Below are 6897 nucleotides of genomic sequence, written 5' to 3'. Positions count from 1 at the left end.
GACTGTCCTAGTGAGATCCCCAGAGCCTCTGACCTCTATACATATGCTGTGGCACACACACACCATACTATACTCGAGCACATATCATGCATACACACAAAATAATAACTAATGACATTCAATTACAAAATACACTGTCTGAGGCCTCCCATTGCTCTGCATAGTCACGAACACTTACCCATCTCTGTGACATTGAACAGTCAAGCAGAAGTGTCATGGGACCTCATTACGGCTTTCATTTGTATCTCTGGAGACTAATGATGATGAGCATTTATTCATGTGCTTTTTTTTATTTTTGGTTTTATGAGACAGGGTTTCTCTGTATTGTTTTGATTCCTGTGCTTTTTTTTGCTATCCATTCATCTTCTTTGACAAAGTGTCTGTTCAAAACTTTTGCCTATGTTTTTATTGTGTGTTTTAATTCTTATTAGGTGTATATCTTATTTACACATTCGGATGTGAGTCCTTTTCACACACCCCCACACATACACACACGCATATATATATATGTATATATATATGTGTGTGTGTGTGTATGTATGTATGTATGTATTTTTTTTTCCTCTCAGTATGTTTCTTGCTTTTTCATTTCCTTGCTACTGTGTCTACAATATAACATTTAACTCCTATGATGACCTCTCTGTAGACATGCATTTGTGGTTTGTTTCTTTATAATCTTGCTCTTTTGTCTATTCTAAGGTTGATTTTTCTCTCAGATGTTTTATGGTGAAAATCACTTTGGAAAAGATATAAAAAAGGTTGTTTTTTTTTTAAATTTAAACATATACTTACCATACCTTACCATACAACACAGAAATTCATGTAGTAGGATTTACCCCAAGCAATATGAAACCGTAAGTCTACTGGAAGTTCTAAACAAAATATCTTTGTTCATAATGCCTTTAGGTGAAAAAAACTGGAGTGATCAACATTTAAATATTTAATTGTATGCATTACATGTGAATGCACACATGTAGGGTACATATACAAGCACACAGTAATAGAAAAGGAACAAATTATGGACACAGGCAATGACGTAGATTAACCCAAAACATTATGCTGAATGGAAGGGGCTAGATTCCAAAGAGTATAAACTACAGTTGCACTTAGATCTAATTCCAGAACTGGAAAAACTAATAATCTATAGTGATAAAAAACAGATCTGAGTTGTTTGCTTTAAGGGTGTGGAAGGAGCTGGCTTGGAGGGCCACAGGGGGGTGTTTGGGAACAGTGGACATGGTCTATGTCTTGACTTTGGTGTAATGCTTGTCAAAATTCATCCAACTCACTGTACTGTAATACATCTTAAGGTAAGTGCAATTAGGAAACTTTGACTTAAAGATAATCCTCTGGTTTGCTGTCTGTTGCTGTGATAAAACACTGACTAAAAACAACTTGGGAGGACGAGAGGGCTTATTTGCCTTATAGATCAGAATCCATCACTGAGGGAAGCCAAGGCAGGAAAGCCCTCAAGGCAGAAAACACAGAGGGTATTTCCTCCCTAGCTTGCTCAGCTAAATTCCTTACACAGCCCAGGCCTACCTTGCCCAAGGATGGCGCCGCCCATAGTGGGCTGGGTCTTCCTGTATCAGTTAACAAAATGCCCCATAGGCATGGCTACAGGCCAGGCTGATGGAAGTTAGTCTGCAACCCCTTCTTCCCAGGTGTGTCAAGATGACAAATGAAGTTAACTCTGAGAGATAGTAAAAATATTTCATGGTTGGCCAATGGTGACATATTTATTACATACCTCTGCTGAGTAGCTTTTAAAGTGTGATTATTTCAGGCTTTCAAGAAATCCAGATCATGAAGTTATCACTGAGCTTAAAAATAAGACATTTTCCATAAGGGAATTTTGAAAAATACATAAAAGTTAAATGAATAATACAAAAACGATGCCTTGTCTCAGCATTCAACCATTTTTTTCTCTGCTTTTCTTTCAACAGCTAGTATGCTGTTTGTAGACTACTATGAAATCATAAGGATTTCCCCAAATAATTCCACAATTTTGACAAATATAATTTTAACAATGCATCATAGACACAGAAATAAAACCATAAATTATTTAAACTATCTCCCACATTTGGACACTTTTCTTTCTGTTTTGCGTTTGCCGTTTTCCCTATAAAATGTTGTGGTGATTAGCATATGTCTTCTACATTGACGGCTATTTATTTAGGATAGATTCAAGTATACTTTGATCAAAGGGTAATGCATTCATCATATTACTTGGTACCAAAATATTAACACCTTCCCACTTTCTCCTCAGTTTCTATCTAGAAAAGTCTTTGATTCTCCTTGCTTTGCAAGGGATGCTTGCTCTTTGTGTTAAAGAGTTAAAGAGAAAGGATTTTCACCTACTTCACTGAGTGTAATGCATTGCCTGAATTAGCCTCATCCCTCTGTCAAAGTGCCCAGAAACCATGATGATAGGAGCTGTGGAAATAGATATCTAGCATATGGGAACCTGCTTATAATTTCTCGCTCACAGCATTTATCCCACGTACAGCATTTATCTTTAAAAGAGCAAGACTAACGAACCCGTATGCATTGTTTTCTCCTTACAGCATATCCTCATTTGAAATATGCCCATGCTAATGAGGTAGGAAGGGATGGTAGTGTTCTCCAGCAAGCAGTGTCACAGTGCCTCCTGGAAGGTCTTTCTCTGTCATTCACCGTCTCTGTGTCTCCACCTTTGTTTAACCAGAGGGACAACTCATGGTCTGAAATACCTACAGTCATGTGTAAACACACCTTTCAATAACAAGAACTCATGATTCAAGAAAAGTGAAATGGGCCAGACCTGTGGAGGAGCTTGGTAGCTGAGGAATCCACTCTTGCTTTGCTGAGGGTTCACAGTAGGATTACAGGAAATGTTTAATTCTTCTAGCAAATTATGACTATCACTTGATTGACAAAAAAAAATCCGATTGCCATCAGCTCATTCACGAAGATGTCTGTGACTAAATGCTAAGTAGCATAAAAGTGGGGTAAGCCAGTTTGTTTAGGGGCAGACGATGTAGTTTTTCTTTAAACAGATTTATTTCATTATTTGTGTGTGTGTGCAAGTGCCTGTGAAAATGAGAGATGTCTGATCCCCTGGAGCTGCAGATAGGATCCATGTGGCTCACTCAAAGTGGGTTATAGGAATTGAAGTCTGGGTCCATCTCTCTAGCCTTGATGTAGCTTTTGAAAGTCCCAACTTCCTCTTTAAGACAGTCAAATAATACAACTTGCCTCACTGATTTTTGTGATGTTTAGGTGAGATGCTGTATGATGATTCAGTCTTTGTAGACCGTGGATACCCAGCAAAACTACTCACTTGGCCTGTTCCTAGCAGTGGTCCTCCTAATCCTGCTCATCCCAGTCTCTCATCCTGGACCACGCAGCTCAGCCTCCTGCTTTCCTGGCATCCATCTTTGAAGGTAAACATCCTAGAGCCTAATATTCCCAATTAATGCCATTTCACTGCTGTGGCCGAAATCTGTTTCCTCTGAGGACGTCACTTCCCAGCAGTCCTCACTAATGAGGTGCAGCTTCCTCTGCTTTCGGGCGGGCGGGGCGAGGGAAGATGCAACCTTCTTGCTCTGCTGAGCTGAGCTGTTCTCAGACCAGGATTGCCTTCCTTCCTCTTTCCCTGCATCATTCCAGCCAGGTCATCAGCTTCTCTCAGATCTCTCCCAGCCACGTCAGGTCTTTCGTCATGGTTGGCCTTGACATCTTCCTAAGAACTCGCCTGTCAATGTGCCTTCACTTTTCCCCGGTGACATTTTAGTCTCCACCCACCCCAAATCCAAAGGTGTGTCCTCTCCTTGGCAGCTTCTCCCTGTGCCCCACTCTGCAGCCTCTTCTCTCAGAGCTTACTCCTAAGACCCATTCGCCTCCCTCCCCTTGGTTTTCCGGTTTAGGCTTTGGAATCCATTTTTCAGTTTTTGCCTTCCAGTTTTCACTGCTCCCTCTTCCTCGCTCTGCTTTGCAAGTTTCTAAACACCGGCATGGCTTTCCTTGCGTTTTCCACTTCTGCACACAGGGGAGGCTCAGTTTAGAACAAAACCCAGCTCAGATGGTTTCTCAGCACAACCCGATAGTTGCCACTTTAACTTTTTTTTTTTCTGTTTCAAAAAGCTTTATTTTCACTTGATCCAAGACCTGGGAGTGGCTCCAGGGCGGTTACAGTGGCTTGAGAGGCTGGCTGGTGCCGAGCACAGGGAGCCCCTGGAAGGCGAGGCTTCGGAATCATGCTCGAGAGTGAGCCTCTCAAAGGGATACGCGCCCAGAGCCAGTCTGCGCTGGCTGGGGTCCAGGCAGCCTACGGATGCTGGTCAGGTGGTTCTTCTTGAGGAGCTTCACCTCCTCATCCAGGAAGTGGCTTTCCAGGAAGTCACAGAGGTGAGGATCTGTGCGACCAGAACCCAGGGAATGAAGATCAAAGATGGCCTGGTTCAGGTTCGTCTCCAGGGCCAAGATAGCTTCCATGGCTTCCTGGGTTTTACCGCACTCATCTTGACATGGCTTCTGCACATCCTGGAAGAGTGTGCGGCCCCCGTGGTCGTTCTGAAACTTGAGGAGACCCTCGCTCTTCTCGGCCAATTCGCCTACACCCTCCAGAGCCATGTCATCCGGACCAAAATAGTAGCCCAGAGAAGAGGGGCGCGCAGGAGGCCTGCAGGCGCACGTTGACCAGGAGGTTCACGGCAGCTTCCACTTCGGTGGATTAATAATTCTGACGAATCTGGGAGGTCATGGCCGATCCATTGTATGGAGCTAACCGCAAAGAGACGGTGCTGGCTGGTCCTAGGAGTCGAGGGTCCCGAGGAGATGATCCCAAAGGCTGCCTCTGGAGAGACTGAAAATGCTGGAAGCTAACAGTCCCCGGGTCTGTTCTGTCCAAACACTGTTGAAGCAAGACACAGATTCACGGGACCCCTGAAGCGCTTGGCCCACTTTAACTTTCTCACATTGCTGCTTTCCCCTTAGTTTTACCTAGTGTCATTATGAACATCTATGCCATAAGAACCTTGTCATTTTCTTCATGCTTACATCTAGTGATCCAAATCTACCTGTGAGGATATCCATCTTCTCTTTTTTTCTTTTAGCTACAAATATATTTGGAAGAATGCAGTAGATTCTCTTGAACTGGAATTATAGACAGTTAAGAGTAGCCTGATGTGGGTGTTGGGAACAACACCTATGTCTTTTGCAAGAGCAGGAAGTACTCTTTATCACTGAACCATCTCTCCAGTTCCTATTTTCTTATTATTAACAGGAAGGATGCATATGTCCCTTCTTTCAGATCTCTCCATCTATGGGTCTCATTATTACCATATCAAAGTTTTTGCTCAATTGCCCATTGCTTTCTATTGCATCATCCATATTTATTTTCTTAAATCTAAAGTTCCATAATGCAACAATATCTGTATTATTCCCTACCCTCCATGCCCTTGAGTGTCCCTGAGTCAGCCAGCACAGGGCCTTCTGCTGTGCTCTTTTTAAGGCATAATTCAAGTAGAGATAATATCTCAGTACTCCTAATTTGCGTATAGACCGAGGCTTGTCTTTAAGATCCATCAGCATGATGGAAATATGTAAGCAAATCTAGCCAAAAGCCTGAGAATAACAAAAGAAGATAAACTCTGAGGAATTTAGTAAACCAATATTTTGGTCTATAGATAGGGTCATTCATCAGTAGCCTAGTGATACCAACATGTTGGAATCTTCTTTGGATAGAAAATTGACCCCTAAACACAAGTCCTTTAATTTATTCCTATCTATCTATCTATCTATCTATCTATCAATCTATCTATCTCTACCTACCTACCTACCTACCTACCTACCTACCTACCTACAGGTCTCTCTACATTGCCCTGGCTGTTCTGAAACTCATTATGTAGACAAAGCTGACCTTGAACTCTTAGAGATCTGCTTGCTTCTCCTTTCAATTATTCTTAAAGATGAACAACTGCTATTTCATAAACTTTCAATTTTTATATGTGATTAAGAACCATCTATAAATAACTTATTGTGTAAGCAAACATTAGATAATCCAACTTGACTGGATTTTTTTTTTTTTTTGGTTTTACGAGACAGGGTTTCTTTGTATTGTTTTGGAGGCTGTCGGTCCAGCCCGGCCTCGAACTCACAGAGATCCGCCTGCCTCTGCCTCCCTAGTGCTGGGATTAAAGGCGTGCACCACCACTGCCCGGTGGTGACTGGATTATTTTTATGATATCAATTATAAACTGAGTCATAAACAAAAATGACTGGTTAGATTCTGTCAAGGACTTTATGCCACACAACATTGGGTGACATTGCTAAGCTCTGTCTGATGATATGCACAGCGCATTAAGCATGGTAACATGATCCAGCATACAAGAAAGGGGTCTTTGGTTTGCCTAAGAGGGGAGCAATACCAAATCTTGAAGAAGCTGGGCGTGGTGACAGCATTCAGGAGGTGGAGGGTCTCTGTGAGTTTGAGGAGGCAGTCGGGAGTACACAGTGAAACCCTGTCTCAAACCAAAACAAAAATAACATCAAACCTCAAATGCAAAACATTGGAGATACCTGATACTACATGACAGCAACTTGGTGGCATCTGCTAGAAACTGGTTCCCTTTTAAAGATGAGGAGGGTGGTCCTCAGGAGAAAGCTTTGAACACAATACTTCAATGTTGAAATGAAAGGGAAAACTTTTATTTGGGGTGCAGGTGCTAGGACAGGAATTTCTGGCCTGTACCTTAAGGGTGTGCTGAGGTGTCTGTTATGTGTGATACTTGGAAAGGGGAACCTCCCTAGTGTTGAGGTGTCCCCAGATAAGGCAGACTAACCGTGAACCCTCAAAAACCAATCTGAGCTTTGGAAACATGTCAGAACGATTTTAGTGCATTGAAGGGTACATTA

The 6897-nt window shown here is 42.2% G+C and overlaps 1 pseudogene; it reads right to left on the bottom strand.

The window, feature by feature from the left end:
* Positions 1-4133: 4133 nt before the first annotated feature.
* Positions 4134-4744, bottom strand: LOC101834897 (annotated as a pseudogene).
* Positions 4745-6897: the final 2153 nt, after the last annotated feature.

Source organism: Mesocricetus auratus, unplaced genomic scaffold, assembly GCF_017639785.1.
Source record: "Mesocricetus auratus isolate SY011 unplaced genomic scaffold, BCM_Maur_2.0 Super-Scaffold_100021, whole genome shotgun sequence".
Classification (NCBI taxonomy): Eukaryota; Metazoa; Chordata; class Mammalia; order Rodentia; family Cricetidae; genus Mesocricetus; species Mesocricetus auratus.
Note: the sequence above shows the minus strand (reverse complement) of the source record. Positions and strands in the feature narration are given on the sequence as shown.